The sequence below is a fragment of the Mirounga leonina genome, unplaced genomic scaffold, assembly GCF_011800145.1.
Source record: "Mirounga leonina isolate KUSES-001 unplaced genomic scaffold, KU_Mleo_1.0 Mir_180, whole genome shotgun sequence".
Taxonomy (NCBI): domain Eukaryota; kingdom Metazoa; phylum Chordata; class Mammalia; order Carnivora; family Phocidae; genus Mirounga; species Mirounga leonina.
The window spans coordinates 26093840-26114363 of NW_023270469.1; the positions used below are offsets into that span (position 1 = coordinate 26093840).

The 20524-nt window shown below is 41.7% G+C and overlaps 1 protein-coding gene across 1 annotated transcript in view; it reads right to left on the minus strand.

Annotated features, from left to right (window-relative positions):
• The window catches only part of GINS3 (GINS complex subunit 3), a 48868-nt gene extending 29205 nt beyond the window's left edge, over positions 1-19663 (minus strand). Inside the window, exon 1 of the mRNA XM_035025088.1 lies at positions 18743-19663. The gene's annotated coding sequence lies outside the window, so the exon portion shown is untranslated. The remainder of the gene's footprint in view (positions 1-18742) is intronic.
• Positions 19664-20524: the final 861 nt, after the last annotated feature.

The window sequence follows — 20524 nt, forward strand, 5'->3', positions numbered from 1 at the left end:
GGAGAAATTGGAACCTCATACACTGCTGGCTGGAGTGCAAAATGGTACAGCTGCTATGGAAAAGAGTATGGAGGTTCCTCAAAAAATTAAAAAATAGGGCTACCAGATGATCCAGCAATTCCATTTCTGGGTATATATCCAAAAGAATTTAAATCAGGATCTTGGAGAGAGAGTCTGCAATCCCATGTTCATGGTGGCATTATTCATTAATAGCCATGATGTGGAAACAACCCAAATATTCATCAACAGATAAATTTACAAAGAAAGTGAGGTATATACATGCAATGGAATATTATTCAGCCTTTAAAAAGGAAGAAAATCCTACAATTTGCAACAACATGGATGGACCTGGAAGACCTTATGCTAAGTGAAATAAGTCATCAGAGGACAAATACTATGTGATCCCACTTTACCTGAGTCTATAAAATAGTCAGATTTATAGAAGCAGAAAATACAATGGTGGTTGTCAGGGAATAGGGGGATGGGGCTCTCAGAAGTTGTTGTTTAATGGGTGTAAAGTTACAGTTATACAAGATGAGTAAGTTCTAGAGACCCACTACAGCATAGTGCCTATAGTTAACAATACGGTGTTATGCACTTATAAAGTCTAGAGGGTAGATCTATTGAATATTCTTCACACATGACACACACATAGACAAACAAACACACACACAGAAAAGGAAGGGACACGAGGAAACTTTTGGAGATGACAGATATGTTTACTTCCTTGATTGTGGTGGTGATGATATCATAGATGTATACATATATCCTAACTCATTAAAATGTATATTAAATACATATGATTTTTTTGTATGTCAACTATACCTCAATAAAGCTATAAAAAAGGGGGCATCTGGCTGGCTTAGAGGAGCGTGCGACTCTTGATCTCAGGGTCATGAGTTCGAGCCCCACATGGGGTAGAGAGATTATTTAACTAAATAAAACTAAAAAAATTAAAAAAAAGCTATAAAAAGAAGAGAAGATGTAAAATTTTATGAATGCTCTTTGGTCAGTCAGTGCCCTGCAGCAGATCTGTATAATCTTGATACTTTTGATATGGAAATCTGCTTAATGAAACCTTCAGTCCCTATTTTAAGATTAAAATACTAGAGTTTCTTTAAAAAAAGAGTCAGTCCCATTCACAATAGCCAAAAGGTGGAAGCAACCCAAGTATCCATCGACAAATACATGGTTAAACAAAATGTAGTATATCCGTAAAATGGAACATTATTCAGCCTTCCAAAGAAATGAAATTCTGACACCTGTTACAACATGGGTGAACCTTGAAGACATGATGCTGAATGAAAGAAGCCAGACACGAAAGGACATATACGGTATGATCCACTTTTGTGTGGTGCCTACAGGAGTCAGATTTCTAGAGATGGAAAGTAGAATGGTGATTGCCAGGGGCTTGGGGACTGAGGAGCTTTTTAATGGGTACAGAGTTTCTGTTAGGGAAGATGGAAACGTTCTAGAGATGGATGGTTGTGATGGTTGCACAACGGTGTGAATGTACTTAATAGCACAGTGTCACTTGGTATACATATTCTATACAGAACATACTTAATGCCACTGTGCACTTAGACTGTTAAAATGGTAAGTTCTCTTATGCATATTTTACCACTACAAAATTTTTTTTAGTTAAAAAAAGAAAACGGAGCCAGTGCTAGACGAACTGGGACAGTGGGCCACCCCTGTCTGGCACCTTTGTGCTTGTCCCCTCCACACCTCTATCATATAGTGAATGTATTTTGATTCACCTGCTGCTCACTCAGACTGTGGTCCCACAGGTGGAGGGTTTCCCGGTCTCAGCCCCTGTTGTTCACAAGGGTAGGTTCTGAAGCGCCAGATCCCACTTTCCTTCTAGCCCTGGATATAGCTGATTGGATAGGTTGACCGTTGGTCCAAACAGAGCCCGACTCATGGTGTGGCTTGAAAAGATGAGCTGGACCAGTCAGATTTGTCCCTTGACAGTTCGAACTAATTGACACAAAGTGCAGATGCAGGTGTCACTGGGCTCTGGAGTGAGAAACAGAAACAGAGTGAGATGGAGAAGGGTCAGAGGAACCCCTCCTTGAAGCTTGCCCATTCAGCCTTCTTTGGATTGCAAGAGGACCCTATCCTCATGATACCCTCCTTTTACTTGAGCTACTCGGACAGGACTTTTTCCCCCAAACTCCCCAAAAGTCAGTTGTACTCATGGAGAAGCCTTCTGTAGTTAGACTCACTTGGCAAAATTGCATTTTAGCTGCATCATTATAATAAAAATAAGCCTGGGAAAAATCACATAGCCTAGAGCAGTCTTTTCAACAGGGGGTGATTTTGCTTCCCAGGGGATATTTGCTAATCTTGAGAGACATTTCTGGTTGTCAGAACAGAAGGGAGAAGGTAGGTAGGTGTTACTGACTTCTTGTGGGTATAGGCTGGGGATCTGCTAAAGATCCTACAATGCACAGGACAGTGGACCACAGCAAGGAATTATCTGTCTCAAAATGTCAACAGTGATGAGTTTGAAAACTGCTGTAGAGGATTGGCAAATCTAAAAATCTTTTAAAAAGATGCACAAGAATTTATTCAGGTCCTAATTTCCTAAATTGAAACCATTTAAAAGTATTTCCAACCACCAAGATGAAGGTGATGGAGGACACGAGCTGTATTAGCTTGCTCGGGATCTATTCACTTGCGGTACCCTCTCCCCACCTTCTGTCCCCACTCCCCGCTCTCAGGCCATGCGGATTCTGTGAGGTTGACCCTCACAGGGTCAGGGGTCTCAGGCTGGCCAGTCAGAATTACCAATACCTTCTTCCCACCAGCATCTTCAAAAGTGATCAGGCTAAAGAGATGGGTTTGTGACCAAACCAGACCAATCCTGGCACCAGGAACGTTGTCTTCCAGTGGGGGCTGCTGGGAAGGTAATTGAATTGCTGGCCACCTGGAAGGGAGCACCTGCCTAGCCTGGGAGCCCACAGAGACAAGTGAGCTGTGAGGTGGGGTGAGGCTGGGTTGTTTTGAAGGCATTAGATCTAGCTATGCCAGAGCCCCCGCCCCTGCCGTTTTCAGTGCCGTGAGCTGGTACGTTATAATTTTGACTTGTGCTACTTGAAGCTGGGTTTCTGTCACTTAATACTGAGAAACAGAGTGGCTCAGATAATAGGCATAGGTTTAGCAAAGCATAGGAAAGACTCCTATGGTAACATGTAGAGTGTGTGTGTGTGTGTGTGTGTGTGTAGACTCAATTATATATAATGTAGATACTATTTGGAGCCTTGCTTTATTGTTTTTTCCCAGCAGAAGATCCATATACCTTGCTTCCACCCTACCTATTTTATTCCCTGTTGGGTCCCTCCCTATATCCTCTCCTCTCCCAGCTGAATCACAGTCCTTACTGCCTTCAGCCCTTTTTGCCTGTAGTCCCCTTCGTACCACTGTCTACCTGCTGGGCCCAGTGAACTGAATGTCACCTCATACTTACTGAGCCCCCGCTAGGTGCCACATGCAGTGCTAAGCTCTGCATACACATGGCCTCATTTGATATGCATAAAACCCCTCTGTGTTGGTACTATTACTCTTCTCATTCTGCAAATCAGGAATTTGCTCAAGACCTCACAGCTCATAAGAAGTTGACTTGGGATTCAAACTCCAAGTCGGGTGGGGCCCACTGCCTGTGGTCTTAACCACTATTCCACACTGCCATCTAGTTACTTAGAAAGATGAATTACTTGCGCCAGGAAAATATTCTATGGAATTGAATCAATACATTTCTGAGATAGTTTGTCCTACATAGGCTTAGATATAAAGAAAGTTATAACTTTTGTGTATTCATGGATTGGCGTTCATAATCTCAAGGCATTTTCGAATCACATACAGGCTCCCAAAGTTTCCACAAAAGGAAACGTAGCTTCCTTAGTTCTGGTCTGGTCTTCCAGCTGTATACCACTATGCAAGCTTTTAACCAACTGAGCCACCCAGGCGCCCTATGCAAGCTTTTAAATCACTGTTTGACAATGCATAGGGGATGCTTAGTAATACATGGTGTCATGTGGCTCCGTGTGTGCATTTCTGAGTCATGGCCAGGTACCCATAACAGCCAAATGACATAAGCTCTAAAGGGGTAAAGAGATGGGTTTGCTCATTAGCTCTGTAAGCTCATTAACTTGACAGAGTTTGATTTTATAAAATTGAAGAGGACTGTCCAAACTTTGATTTTTTTCATATTTATATATAATAATAATAGGAGCTCAAAATTAGCCCTATAGCCTCATGTGACTTCAGTTTAGTCACTGCTTAATTGCTCTCCTTTCGTCTTGAGTGGAACTTCTCAAAAGTATAGCATATCCTTTCTGTGCCCATCATTTGCTCTCCAGTCACTTCTTTTTTTCTTTTTTTAGCTTTTCAAATATTTAAAAAATTTTTTAATTTAAATTCAATTTAGTTAACATACACTGTATTATTAGTTTCAAGGGTAGAATTTAGTGATTCATCAGATGCATATAACACCCAGTGCTCATTACATCAAGTGCCCTCCTTAATGCCCATCACTCAATTACCCCACTCCCCACCCACCTTCCCTCTAGCAACCCTCAGTTTGTTTCCCATAGTTAAAAGACACTTATGGTTTGCCTTCCTCTCTGTTTTTTTTTTTTAAGATTTTTTTTTTAATTTATTTTTTTGACAGAGAGGGACACAGCGAGAGAGGGAACACAAGCAGGGGGAGTGGGAGAGCGAGAGAGAGAAGCAGGCTTCCCGCCGAGCAGGGAGCCCCATGCGGGGCTCGATCCCAGGACACCGGGATCATGACCCGAGCCGAAGGCAGACGCTCAATGACTGAGCCACCCAGGCGTCCCCCTCTCTGTTTTTATCTTATTTTATTTTTCTGTCCCTTCCCTTTGTTCATCTGTTTTTTTCTTAAATTCCACCCAGTCATTCTTTTCTCTACCCTTCGCAGCTCGGCTCTATGGCTTCTGTTTCCTCCACGTCATTGAACTCACCCATGATCTCCTAGACCCAATGGGCCCTTTTAAGATCTTACCTGGTTTGGTTTCTCTGCAGCATACTATTTGCCACTCCACTCTTGACATTTTTTCTCCTCTTGCATTTCAAGATAGCATGCTCCCTCAGTACATCTCTTACCTTTCAGCACTAATTTTTAGTCTCTCTTGCTGGCTTCATTTTTTTCTCCCCTCTCTTTCCATAGTCCTTACTCCCCCTTTCCCTTTCTAGTTTAACCACCATCTTCCAGAAATATATCCTCCACCCCACTGCCCCAGAAATCTTTCTAATATAACTTGAATAAGTCTTGGGGTCTCCATTGCCCATCTCAGCTTGGTGTGGCATTCAAAGAAACACAACCCAGTGACCTAAGGAAATTAAAAACCCTTCTGATGTTTTCTTCTACATCTTAAATAACACCAAAAGAGGTCTTATTTTTAATCCCAGACACTGCCTCCCCAAATCTTCTTTCTCTATTATGCAAACATTTAAAGAATAAGATAAATTTATATACACTAGCCTGGAAAGCTAAAATGATTAGTATACTCTTAAGTAAAAAACCCCACAAGTTACAGACAAAACTGTAGACTACAATTCCATCTATGCTTTCAAAAGGCATATGTGAGTATATATAGGGAAAAGTTGAGCATGACATGCACAAAATAATTAATAGGTGGTGACTTAAGAGCAAAATGATGGTAGAGGGAGGGAGGAGGATTAGAAGAGCGGAGGGTGTTTATACACATACATACAGGTATTATGGATCATTTAAATTATTTTGTGTTGTTTAATACTTTTAAAAAAAAATTCTCTGAGATACTAGAAACTTTCCCATTAAGTTCCAGAACAAAGCAAGGATGCCCCCCCTCATCACTTCTTTTCAGCATTATATTGGATATCCTAGCTAATGCAATAAGACCAGAAAAATAAATAAAAGGGAAGAAAGAAATAAAAGTGTCTCCATTTGAAGATGACATGATTGTTCATGTAGAAAATCTGAAAGAGTCCACAAAAAACTCCTGGACCTAATAAGCAACTATCACAAGGTTATAGGATACAAGGCTAATATACAAAAGCCAATTGCTTTCCATTCATAACAGCAATGAACAAGTGGAATTCAAAACTAAAAACACAATACCATTTACATTACCAACTCCAAAAATTAAATATTTAGGTATAAATCAAGCAAAATATGTACAAGATCAATATAAGAATAACCACAAAACTCTGATGAAAGGAAATTGAAGAAGAACTAAATCAATGGAGAGATATTCCATGTTCATGGATAAGAAGACTCAATATTGCCCAGATGTCAGTTATTCCCAACTTGACCTACAGATGCAACGTAACCCCAATTAAAAGTCCAAGCAAGTTATTTTCTGGATATCGACAAACTGATTCTTAAGTTTTTATGGAGAGGCAAAGGACCCAGAATGGCAAACATAATATTGAAGGAGAGGAACAAAGTCAGAGGACTGACACTACCTGATTTCAAGAGCTACTATAAAGCTACAGTAATAAAGACAGTTTGGTATTGGCAAAAATATAGACAGATCAATGGAACAGAATAGGGAGCCCAGAAATAGACTTACATGAAGATATTAAACTAATCTTTGACAAAGGAACAAAGACAATACAATGGAGCAAAGATAGTCTTTTCAGTGAATGGTGCTGGAACAAGTAGACATCCGCATGCAAAAAGATATGAATTGAGACACAGACCTTACACCCTTTACAAAAATTAACTCAAAATGGATCACAACCTAAATGTAAAATGCACAATTATAAAACTCCTAGCAGATAGGATAGGAGAAAACCTAGATGACCTTGGGTATGGTGATGATGTTTTGGGATACAACAACAAAGGCATTATCCATGAAAGAATTGACTGGACTTAATTTTAAAAACTTCTGTTCTGTGAAAGACATAAGAATTAGAAGACAAGCCACAGACTGGGAGAAAATATTTTCAAAAGACAAAGACTGGCATCCAAAATACGTGAAGAACTCTTACAACTAAACAGTAAGAAAACAAATAACCCAATTTAAAAATAGGCCAAAGACCTGAGAGCTCACCAAAGAAGATATACAAATGGCAAATAAGCACATGAAAAGATGCTCAACATCACACATCATCAAAAAAAAAAAAAAAGCAAATTAAAATAACAATGAGGTACCACTACACCTCTATTAGAATGGCCAAAAAAAAAAAAAAAAACCCAACCAACCAAACAAACAAAACAAAGACCATCAAATGCTGGCAAGGATGTGGAACAATAGGAACTCTCATTCATTGCTGGTGGGAATGCAAAATGGTACAGCGACTTCGGACGACAGTTCAGCGGTTTCTTACAAGACTTAAAATATTCTTACCATATGATCCAGCAATCACACTCTATGGTATTTACCCAAAAGAGCTGAAAACTTATGTCCACACAAAAACCTGCATACAAGTCTTTATAGCAGCTTAATCCATAACTGCTAAAAGCATGGAAGCAACCAACATGTCTTTCAGTAGGGAATGGATAAATTGTGGTACATCCAGGCAATGGAATATTATTCAGTGCTAAAAAGAAACGGGCTATCATGCCATAAAAAGACACAGAGGAACTTTAAATGCACATTACTAAGTGTCAGAAGCCAATCTGAAAGCCTGCATACTGTATGATTCCAACTATATGACATTCTAGAAAGGCAAAACTATGGAGACAATAAAAGGATAAGTGGTTGCCAGGGGTTCAGGGAAGGGAAGGATGAATAGGGGGGAGCACAGAGGATTTTTAGGGCAGTGAAACTACTCTGTATGATACTATAATAATTAATACATATTATTATACATTTGTCCAAACCCATAAGATGTACACCATCAAGAATGAACCTTAATGTAACCTATGGGCTTTGGGTGATAATGATGTATCATCGTAGGTTCATCAGTGGTAATAAACGTACCACTCTGGTGGGGGATTTTGATGGTTGGGGAGGCTGTGCATGTGTCAGGGCAAGTGGTATAGGTAATATCTGTACCTTCCCTTTGATTTTGCTGTGAACCTAAAACTGTTTTTTTGTTTTTTGGTTTTTTTTAAGATTTATTTGAGAGAGCACACCAGCAAGAGGGGCAGAGAGAGAGGGAGAGACAATTCCAAGCAGTTCCGCACGTGGAACCCGACGTGGGGCCGATCCCACAACCCTGAGACCACAACCCCAGTCGAAACCAGGAGTCAGACGCTCAATTGACTGCACCACACAGGTGCCCCAAACCTAAAACTGTTCTAAAAAATGAATTAAAAAAAATCCCTGTGTACTATTTGTATTGTTCTCCACACCACCACCCCCAACACACACACACTCTTTTCTCCTTCTTCTGCCTCTATTCTTTTGGTCTTTGTAAGGAAACTGCTCATCTGTAGACCTCACCATGAGCATCAGTAGCAGAATAGGATGAAGGAATGGGAAGGGAAATGGGAACATTCCTTCATGAACACTGTTGCCCTGGTTATACCAAAGTATTGCTCTCTGCTTTAAAGCCCTCCAGTGGCCACAGGAGAATACTCGTGACATCCAAGGCTCTCCTTGATCTTGCCCTTCTCCACTGAACTTTTCTTTAGCCTGTGCTGCCATTCTGCCAGACTCCAAGAGCCCCCCCCCGCCGCCAACATCTATATTACCCATATGAAACTTCTACATGCTTCCCTCACTCAATGGGGGAGCTCAGGGAGTTAGAGATTTAATCTATCCTGTCCACATCTCTTTGGTGCCCAACACAGTCACTGGAACACAGTACTTGGATGTTTTAAGGATAAGAGCAAACATGTGTTGAGTGCCTACTGTATATGTGGGCTTTGAGCTAGGTTAAGATGGTACCAGTCCTCCCAGTTCTCCTCTCTTAATAAACAACTCTGCGCTAATTATGCAGAGGGAATAGCCACAGGTGGCCACTTTCTACATCATGAAACCCTACTCCTGGACCACAGATGCCCAACCCAGGGAGGAGGAACTGGTTCAGACCAGTCCTCCCAGAGAGGAGAGCACCCTATGAAGGACCCAACTGAAAAAAACCCACCCAATCAAGGGTCGGGGGCGATTAGCTGTGCCCATCAGATTCTCTCCTAGGAACTTCAGCTGGGCTGCAGTCCTCCTACCAAAAAGGACGTCAATGTCCATGAGGCCAGTTGGTGGCTCTTTTTGTGAGCTCCTGCAGGGGCAGTGCCTGGGTGAGCGTCCAATCTTCCCTGCTGCTGAGGCCTTCACGATATGCCCCATTATCTGCCTACAACTGTGTTCTTCCAAAGCCTACCTGATAGGGATGTTCTACATTGCCACCTGGGTTAATTTTTATCCGAACATGGAGGCTCCGAGAGGGGAAGTGACCCCCTGCCCCAAAGTGGTGGAGCTGGGCTATGAACTCAGGTTCCCTGACTGCAAATTTCACGGTGGTACAGCTCTATCCAGGCATTCTAATGTCTAATGCCTTCACTGATAAGGCAACGAATAAAGCTGAGTCAACTCCAGTCTCTTCCCAGGCTATACAATGCAGACTCTTATTCAACACAGGCTTAGCTTTTATAAGTCATACATTTCCCTTTGCAAAAGTCTGGAACTCTTCATTAATCTTTATGATGACTGTACCAGATGGTGTCCCAAGCTCTGTGGGTATGTAACCAGCTCAGTGTCACTTTGGTAACAGCAATAACAGGAGGGAACTAGGAAAGAGAACACTAGATCATAATTATGGTGGTTGAAGATAGGAATATTCAGTTATTGCTTTGTCTGTCCTGAACCTCCTTTCCCTCTCTTTTCTGGAACTTGTGTCTCTGCCCACTCCAGCCATATGGTTTGGATGAAAGCTGGCCGTGACAGATTCCCCACCCTTGGCTAGAGTTAACTGGGTCAGGGATGGGTATATGACCTTTCCTTTTCTCCTGAAGCCTAGGAAAATCATACTACCCCCATCCTGTCCACCTCTGATTGGTTCACACATGGGCATTTCCAAAGCCAGGCCAATCAGAGCCCTTTTCTGGGTTTATTTTCCTGGGATCAACTAAGAGGGATGTTTAAATGTGTGGAAAAGGTTACTCTCTCTCCACCACAAATGAGGTGAACTCTATAATTTTTTTATTGTGGTAAAATACACTTAATATAAAATTTACCACCTTAACCATTTTAAGTGCACAGTTCAGCAGTGTTAAATACATGCATTGCTGTGTAACTCAGCCCCAGAACTCTTCGCCAGTTTGCAAAATGGAAACTCTTGTGCCCATTAAACAGTAACTTCCCACTTCCCCTTTCCCTCAACTCCTGGCAACCGCCCTTGTCCTATCTGTGTTGATGTGTTTGGCTACTGTAGGTACCTAGGATGAGTGGAATCATACAAACACTATAGCTTTGTCATTTAGTTACACTAAAAAAAATGATTTAAAGAAAAGGAACTTTACTGAGCTGAAATTGCTTACAGTTTATAAATACTCTAAATATATTATAGTCTGTTTGTTTAACCACTATAGGATTATCAGCCCATATTTTACTTTTTGGAATTTCCCAAATGAGCCACAGTAGACAGCTTCTTCATTAATCTTCATAATGACCTCACCAGATGGTAGCCCAGGCCTTGTGGGTATGTAACCAGCTCAGCTTCAACTCAGTGACAGTTCTGCTTCAGTGGCTGAAACCGTACACCAGTGGTCCTCCACTGGGGGCAATTTTCCCCTCAAGGGACATTCTGGACACATCTTTGTTCGTCACAATTGGGGAAGCGTGTTCTTGGTATCTGGTGGGTAGAGGCTGGGAATGCTGGTCAACATCCTACAGTGTACAGGACAGCCCCCCATAACAAGGAATTATCTGGCCCCAAATGTCCACAGTACTGGAGTTAAGAAATCCTGATCTGCACAGTGGTGGCATTTCCCTGCTCCATACTGACCATAATTTTCCAATGAAGGACTCACAGTGAACATAATGGAATTGAAAAGTGCCTTCTTTCCTTAAAGGGGATCTAGGAAGGTTCTAACAGCTTCAGTCTAGTACCAAGGAGAACGTTTCTGAACAGTAAGTTACGTTAAAAAAGTTTTCTCCTGTTTAATGATTCCAAAACTTGACCTTACACGATGCTTTTACAACCTCTTCCTACATCTTACTTTACATTGTTGGCATTTTGTAGTGGAAGCTATAAATTGTACCAGTGTTCTAGCTTTTTGGAGAGGTGATGGTCAGGGCTCCTTTGAGCTATTGAGCAAGAACACTTTCAAATTCTTGACTCTCAGGTGGTTTGGAAAATGGATATAATCCACAAATTTGTTTGCAGCAAATATCTCCACATTAGCACCACCATGTAGCAATGAATCTGAAATATATAGGATCCAGGTAATTGTCTCTAGCTGGTAGCCACCATCCTAGGCTAGAAATCCTTGAAATTCCAAGTAGTGGTATTTCCCTGATTTCTTGAGAGCAAAGGAGAAAGTGAAACTAGGCGCTTCAGACATTATTTAAGAGTTCTGATTCAGAGGTAACCAAGACTCACCCCCAGAATCTATGGGATAGTCAATGACCAAATGAATCCCTGATTTTGAGTGAGATACCTTGTGATATAGTGAGCTTCCCCAAAGGATGCCGTTGGGTGCTTTGTGCCAAGTTACTGAGTGTCTTGTCAGTTAGGATTCTTGTTACTGCAAGTTTCAGAAGACCCAACCCCAACTGGGAATACACTGACGTAACTGAGCAGTCCTGGGGCAGCTGGGTTAGGGACCTTAAAGTGATGTGCTCAGGCCTCCACCTCTTGGTCTGTTGGCTCTGTTCTCTCTGGGTGTTGGCTTCATTCCCAGGCCTCATGTTGAGGTAACGTGGCTGCAGTTTTACCCTCCCATCCTTCCAGTTCAAGTCCAGCAGGAAAAGAGAAGAAAGGACTCTCATCACTCCCTTTAAGCACCACCCAAAGTCACAAGGCTCCCACTGGGCATGTGCCATCCTGTGGTCAGACTGGCTCCTGCTCTGGTGGGGAGGGTGAGGTCAAGTGTACCCAAGCCCAGGGCAGAGAGTGGGGCGGGGTGGCCCTAGGGGCAAATTTGCTGACTGTTATCAGAGAGGAGAAGTTAATGCTAGGCCATTAAGAGAGCAAATGACCACCAGTGTAAAAACATATATAACCAATCATGAAACAGAGCAAAAGAAACCCTTGAGCCACCTAACTTTTCAGTGTTTTAAAAATTTCGAAGTGTGGGCGCCTGGGTGGCTCAGTTGGTTAAGCGACTGCCTTCGGCTCAGGTCATGATCCTGGAGTCCCGGGATCAAGTCCCACATCGGGCTCCCTGCTCAGCAGGGAGTCTGCTTCTCCCTCTGACCCTCCCGCCTCTCATGTGCTTGCTCTCTCTCATTCTCTCTCTCTCAAATAAATAAAATCTTAAAAAAAATAAAAATTAAAAAAAATTAAAATTTTGAAGTGTATTTATGGTAGTTTTCCTAGTCGTCCTCAGCAATATTCCTGTGACTCAGTTACCCCCAGCACAGCTACTCCCTCTCCCTGGGGGAGGAAGCTCAAGCCCCACGTGGCTTGTGTGATGTCCTTGGTCATCCTGGGGCAGGGACCTGACTAGAAAGCAGGTCTGGGGACCCTAACGTTGCTTTTTAGTCATTCGGAGGTACTCTGTTTATAGACCATCATGTGGGATTTTTTATAATTAAAAAACTTTTCGGTAGCAGCGGCTAAGTTTCTACTTCAGGTAGGTGAAAGAGTCTACAACCCAGATGCTTAGAGTGCTTTTGGGAATCATTTTATTTCCAGAGTCTGGGCTTGAAGAGCTCAGAGAGCGTGACGAAGATGTAAGCAATATGTGTTGGACTTTCAGATGGTCTGTGAAGTCATAAATGTCTCAGTAAATCATAGAAACGCTAAAGTCTTTCAAGAGATGCTCGCTCCCTGCCCTTGGTGTTCATTTGAGCTGTCCTCCAGGGGCAGCCCTCTGTAGAGAGATGGTCCTGGACCCAGAGAGCATCAAGGTTTGGGGAGGAGAACACACTAAGTGGTCATCCCGGCAGAGCTGTTTGCCTTGTATTGTCTTAGGGGTTAAAATCTGAAGAGGTGCTGGGTGGATTGCGCCTTTGTTTGGTGGTGCTCTGAGAATTTCTTCTCTGTTCCTAATTTTAGAGCTAGCAGCTGTCACTGCTTTGTTCCAACAAGTCGGTAATTTTCCATTCCCCTTGCTTACTCGTATACCCTTTATATATTTCGTCATTCATTTTGCAAAAACTTCTAACTTGGTCTTATCACTTTTTTAGCCCCAAGGAAGGATATGGATATCATATATTCTGTCACTCAGTATTTCTGTAACTTAGCCACTGCTTAAAGAAAGAAGTTTCTCTCCTTCAGACCTAAAGTATCGCCTGTATTTCACCTGCATACTCAATGTATATAATAAAAACATTCTTACATTACTTGATAGATGGAGGTTTATCACCCCATGTTTTACAGGGTATGACAATCAATGCTTCTTCATCTTCATAGTAGGGAGGTTGCTTTTGGTTTGTTTCTTATTTGTCCATTTATTTATTTTTTAGGATTCCATGTGTGCTATGAGAATTCCTTGGAGGTGTTTTAAAGGTGGTACCATAACTTTATTTTTCTATTTTAATTTTGCATTGTCTGAGATTTGCTTTAAAATAATTCAGATGGTGTGGGGTGCCTAGCTGGCTCAGTCGGAAAAGCATGGGACTCTTGATCTTGGGGTCCTGAGTTCAAGCCGCATATTGGGCATAGAGATTACATACATACATACATACATAGACAAACTCTAAAAATAAAAGTCCAGATGGTGGAGAAGGGGATATGGGCCAATACAACAAGATTGGTCATGGTAATTTTTGAAGTGGCTGGTGAGAACATGGTGGTTCAGTATACTACTCTCTATGCTTTTATGTATGCTCTAGATTTTCATAATAAAAAAGTTCTAAAAAATTTGCTAAAAGAGGATTTCTAATTATTTTTAATAATCTGCCTTTTAATAAAGATGACGCTAATGGTACAAATATTGCCACCTATAGGTGGAACATATATTACACTTGTTTTTCTTTGACTTGGGTAGGTGGCAACATCAAAGAACAGGAAAAATTTATTATATTCTTCATCTCCAACTTAGTAAGTAATAACTCTAAAATGTTATTGCTATTATTATTTTATTTTTAAAAATATTTTATTTATTTATTTGAGAGAGAGACAGAGAGAGAGTATAAGTGGGGAGGAGAGGGAGAAGCAAGTTCCCCATTGAGCAGGGAGCCTGAAGACGTCGTTTTGGGGCTCGATCCCAGGACCCTGGGACCATGACCTGAGCCAAAGGCAGACATTTAACCGACTGAGCCACCCAGCCACCCCGCCATTATTATTATTTTCCCCAAACTCTCCATTATTATGAATTGCTAGGTACAACTCACATAAATTTTATTTTATGACAATCTCTCTTTTATATATCAATAAGCTTAGTGTTTGAAAAAGGTCAACTTACATTTTAATATAAAGACTCATGATTTTTAAAAGTTTGAAAATCCCAAACCAGAATATAATTAAGAATGTATTTTTGACACTTCCAATGTTTTGGTGACTTGAGAATGAGTCTGTATTTTAAGTCCTCATGTTCATGTAAGCTTGATATTTTCATGTGAGCTCACAAAAAAGAAAAGTGCTTGTTTTCAAATTTGGGGAAAATGTAGGAGAAACTTTAAAAAATCCTATAGAGTAAGGGTGCTTGGGTGGCTCAGTCAGTTGGGCGTCCAGCCCTTGATTTCAGCTTGGGTTGTGATCTCAGGGTCGTGGGATAGAGCCTCACGTGGGGCTCTGTGCTCAGCAGTGGAATCTCCTTGAGATTCTCTCTCTCCCCCTCTGCTCCTCCCCTCTCTTCTACTCTCCTATAGAGTAGGTAACTCTCCTATAGAGTAGAGTATGGTATTTATTAATACCATAAATGAGTGACAAGATAAAATACATTGGGGGTTAAGCAGAATGTTCTGGAAATCGTATTCGAAGCTTTGGGTAGTTCCATTACCAGGGTAAGCACAAAGTTGCCATCAGAGCATATTTCAAGCTTCTCTTCCTCTCCTGTGATTAGAGTTACACGTTTGCTCAATCCTCCTTTGTTTTCTGAGGTGTAATTTTTATCCTACATAGTTGTCATATATATGCTTTTCAGATAAAATTTATTTATTTATTTATTTATTTATTTTAAAGATTTTATTTATTTGACAGAGAGAAAGGGAACACAAGCAGGGGAGTGGGAGAGGGAGAAGCAGGCTTCCCGCTGAGCAGGGAGCCCGATGTGGGGCTCGAACCCAGGAACCTGGGATCATGACCTGAGCTGAAGGCAGACACTTAATGACTGAGCCACCCAGGCACCCCTCAGATAAAATTTATAATAATATTAAACCAGTTAAAATTCCAAGAGTAATAATCTTTTCTGAGATGCCTGACATTTTTTCCTCATTATGTCTGTAAGACCATGTCTGTACCCTTCTGCTTCTTACAGGTATTCTGAGAAGGACAGAGATTCACCCGGCAGTGAAAATATGTTACATTGATCCTGCAGGCCAAATTTACTGATTAAGAGGTCAGGACACATACTTTTACATCTTCCAGAACAACCTTAGAAGTGGCTGGCTCAGGCTCTCTTATCACTCATCATGGCACAACACAAAGATAATATTTAAACATTCCCAGTAATGGCAACCTAATCCCTAATCAAAATGATACTTACTAATTCAATTCACCTGCAATTTTAGTTTTTTTTTTTTTAAGTAGGCTCCATGCCCAGTGACCCTGAGATCAAGACCTGAGCTGAGATCAAGAATTGGACCCTCAACCAACTAAGCCACCCAAGCGCCCCTACTGCAATTTTTTAAAAAATGAAATAATGACATTCCCCACTTGAATCGATGTCAAATTTCTTATATTTTAGGGTTAGAAACCATTTTGGGGACTGCACTATCAAATTGTTAGCTTATTCTTGGATAAGACATTAAAAGCATAAGTAGTGAAAGAAAAATAGATAAATTGGACTATATCAAAATAAAAAACTTTTGTGCACCAGAGGACACCATCAAGACTGGAAAGGCAACCCATGAAATGGCAGAAAATATTTGTAAATCATACATATCCAGATTATTTAAACAACTCCCACAACTCAATAACAACAAAGACCCCAAATAACTTGATTTTAAAATGGGCAAAGGATGAACAGACATTTCTCCAAAGAAGATATAAAAATGGCCATTTAGTACATGAAAAGATGCTTGGGGCGCCTGGGTGGCTCAGTCGTTAAGCCTCTGCCTTCGGCTCAGGTCATGATCCCAGGGTTCTGGGATCGAGCCCCGCATCAGGCTCCCCGCTCAGCAAGGAGCCTGCCTCTCCCTCTCCCTCTGCTGCTCCCCCTACTTGTACTCTCTCTGTCAAATAAATAAATAAAATCTTAAAAAAAAAAGAAAGAAAAGATGCTCAACATCACTAGTCATTAGGGAAATGCAAACCAAAACCACAATGAGATCCCGCTTCACACTCATTAGGATGACCGTCATAAACAAAAACAGAAACAAAACAATAGGAAATAACAAGTGTTGGCAAGGACATGGAGAAATTGGAGCTCTAGTGTACTGTTGGTAGGAGTATAGAATGGCATAGCCCCTATGGAGGTCCCTCAAAAAATTAAAAATGGAGTTTTCAAATAATCCAGTAATTACCTTTCTGGGTATATACCCACATAAATTAAAAACAGGGAATAGGACAGCTATTTGTACACCCATGTTCATACCAGCACTAATCACAGTAGCCAAGAGGAGAAAGCGACCCAAGTGTCCACTGACGGAAGACTGGATAAACAAAATATGATATACATGTGTGTATATACAACGGAATATTATTCAGCCCTAAAAAGAAAGGAAATTCTGACTTAGGCTGCAACATGGATGATACTTAAGGACATTATAGTAGGTGAAACAAGCCAGTCACAAAAAATACAAATACCGTACAGCCCCACTAACATAAAGCACTAGAGTCGTCAAATTTACAGAATTTGGCAGAAAACAGAATGGGGCTTGCCAGGAGCTGGGGGGAGGGGAGAAGAGGGAGTTAGTGTTTAATGTACACAGAGTTCGAGGTTTGCAAGATGAGAGACATGCTGGAGATGGTTGTATAACATCATTGTACTTGTTCCCTCCGAACTGTATACCTAAACATGGTTAAGATGGTAGATTTTCGGTTCTGTAAATTTCACAATAAAAAAATAAAATACATAAACTAAAAAATTATTTTGAATAAAATTTGAAAATTAAAAACTTGTTATGTTGTTGAAAAAGGAATAATGTCTGAGGGAGAACTTAAAAAATAAAATGCCATATAAAAGCATCATGTCAGTTCTTACCAATTCAGAAACTGTTCTTTTCGATAGCCTTTGGAATTTGTCTACGGGCCTAGCACACTGCCACCTGGACGCTGGAGCATGGGAACATTAGCCTGGCCTTCGAGGACAGCCTTGGTGGGAAGATAAGACGTTGTACATGAAACAATAGGAAATGGCTGCAGGTGACGAGACTTCCAGTGAGTGTCACAGAGAAAAAGTGTTAAGAGGGAAGAGGAGAACTTGCAGGCCTGGTCTCGGGGAGAAAAAGACCTAAAAAGGAGAGGTCTGAAAAATCCTGCCATTGCTTTCAATTTTTGAATCCAGTCTTTAATTCAGAGCCATCTCTGTTCAATCAAACAACGAATAACTTCTTGGAAATCAACTGTGAATAGAGAGGGAATTACAGAATTTACAGGAATAAATGTAACCCTTTATCCGCCCTCAAAGAGCTTATACGCTCATAAAGGAGCCAGGGTATATGTACAAAGAATTATTTTTTAAAAAGCTCTTTTATTCATCAGATTATGGCCATAAAAAAAAAAAAACCCACAAAATATTCTGCAACCTCACCATTCCTTTGGTTTTCACATCATGGGAACTAAGTTCTGTCAATGGCCCAGAGAGAACTCTCTGGGGGCCTTGGTCATAAGACATTCATTCCAAGGCAATTTTCAGTGTCCCACCGAGCTGGGCTTAGGCACTTGGGACGCAATGGAAAAAATGCGTAACTAGACATCGGATCTGCTGCTTCTAGCCCAGCTGTGTAACCCAAGGTCACCCAGGCAAGTCACTGGCCCCCACTTCTGTCAACGAGGGAGTTGGACCATCTTGAGTCCTGTCCTTTCCAACTCCAAAATTACCCATGGTGGTTCTTTACCTCTTGTCAGGGCCAGAACAAAAGGACAGCCCCTGTGGTTTTCTCTAAGACAACCAAATAGAGCTCAATCAAAGTTAGGGGGAAGGCAAAGGCAGGAGAGAAGGCTCCCCCGAGCAGTGGGGGAGCGAGGGGAGGACAGAATTCTCTCCCAGGAGAAAGGTCTGAGTGAGACAAGCAGAGCCTCCATCCAAATATTTCTTTTTGTGGGTTGATCATCTTTTCAAAAATAATTTGGATGACCGGTTTTCTCCTTTGAAGCTTGTTTTTTTTTTGAGCTTTCGTTTACAATTCAAGCTTACAAACATTAACTTCTGTCAATCTATTCAAACCGATCACAACTCAGTTTAAACACATTTCTGTAAAGAGCTTCGTCTTTGCCAGTCTTGAAGTGTGATCCCCAGGGGCTTTTCTGTGCCACTTGACACCCCTGGGTCTTTGTGCCATTACTGGTTTTTAAAGGTGTTTTGTTTGTTTTGACAGCAACAGAGAATTTCTATCAAATGGAACCTTACCTTTGATCTCCGATACAAAGACAGGCGCCCTCCTCAGTCTCCGGGGCCCACAGCCTGTCCGTGAGATTCTGCGGGGGACGGGGAGGGGGGCAGCTGGAACCCCAAGCTTCGGTGAAGCAGATAGAACGTTTAGACGCTGCCACCCCGTGAGGGGTGACAGCCGCAGACACACATTTTCCCGCAAGGCCAGTCCGCCTGTTCAGCCTCTACTTTGAGAAATCATTTAAAAGAAAAGTCCAAATGCGAAGCCACCTTGGAAAATGAGGGAAATTCAGGCTGACGTCAGTGAAAAAACCCCCAGCCCACCAAGATGGTATTTAAAGTTTTAATTAGTTGAATGTAATAATAACATTTTCAATATGTCCACAAAAGCAAGCAATTCTGTTTCCTTTTTTTAAAAAGCAGTTCCTTCTAAGAACAGTGATCTGAGGCCAGAGAAGGCGCACCTGCTTCTGACACTCGCTTTTGCTGTCGCGAATACCAGCTTCTCTGCCAAGGAGTCCTCGGCGCGGCAGCGTGGAAACCTCTTTGGTCAACTTGCTGGGGGGCCACACCCGGCTGCCCTTCGGAGAAACCTCTACGGTGGAATATCGCAGGCAAGATCGCCGCCTGCCGGCCGAAGTGACCACCACAGGCAAGTGCCAGGGTGGCCTTTGGTTGGGTGGAAATATTTACCTAGTCTGTTCCCCGGCTGGACTTGCTTGGACAATGGATGGGTGATAACAGGTATGTGGTCACCTCAGGAAGGAATCAGAGCCCAGAACTTACCCACTCGAGGAAAGAGTGTTCCCATTTCTGCTGCCACTCTCTGGGAATCCTCTTTGCCTCTGAACAAACTGGTGTTGTCCAAAATGAATCAGGTTTTACAAACTCACCCTGTGGAATAGAAGCTCTAAAAAGATGTCACTCTATGGATTTATGAGTTATTAAATTTGAAAGAGCAATCTAAGACCAAGAGAGACATCACCAGTGATCAGATTTCACCCAGCACAGCTCCCACCTGCTGCTGGGCCAGGTGTTGGGAACGAGGGATGTTCATTGGGTCCTTCGCCTCCCACAGATGGCACAGTCTAGCACTTAGCTTACATCATGTTCTATTTTTTAAACACGCCCAGTAGATATCCTTTTTAGATCCTTCTTACCGCTCTGAGTGGGTGCAGCATCTGCGCAGATCAGTAGGTCATTCCTTTCTCAAAATACATTTTTTAAGAGAATGTTTGTATTTAGAGCACATACTTTGAAGTCAAACAGATCCGGGCTTGCATCCCAGCAACATTTCTGAATAGCTGTGTGACCTTTGGCGAGTTGATTAGCCTCTCTTGGCCTCAATCACCTTATCTTTAAAATGTAGATAATAAATTTTACCTCACCTGGGAGTTGTGAGGATTAAATGAGATAATATGTGTTAATGCATTGAGCAGAGTTTGGCCCATAGTAAAAATAAATGTTATAAGTATTTTAACACGTAGATTAAATATATTTAGCTGGTTTTGCTCTGTGACTTATAGAGTAGGACTTGGTTGACATAGCAGCATTTCCAATTTTTTTGTCTTTTATTGCTCAAGATCTTTAGAGCCGCTTCGACGCCTCCTATTGAGGAAACAAGTCAGCTTTCCTGGTTTTCCAGTTCTCAGGGGAGGAAAGAGGCCTCCTTACCTTGCAAGAGGTCACACCAGGTATGCTTGTGAATACTCACAGACGCCCATGCCGTCCTTGGATTGGACACTGGTGCCAGAACCCATAAAATTTTGGTTTATTTAAATAACCGGTACCCATGGACTT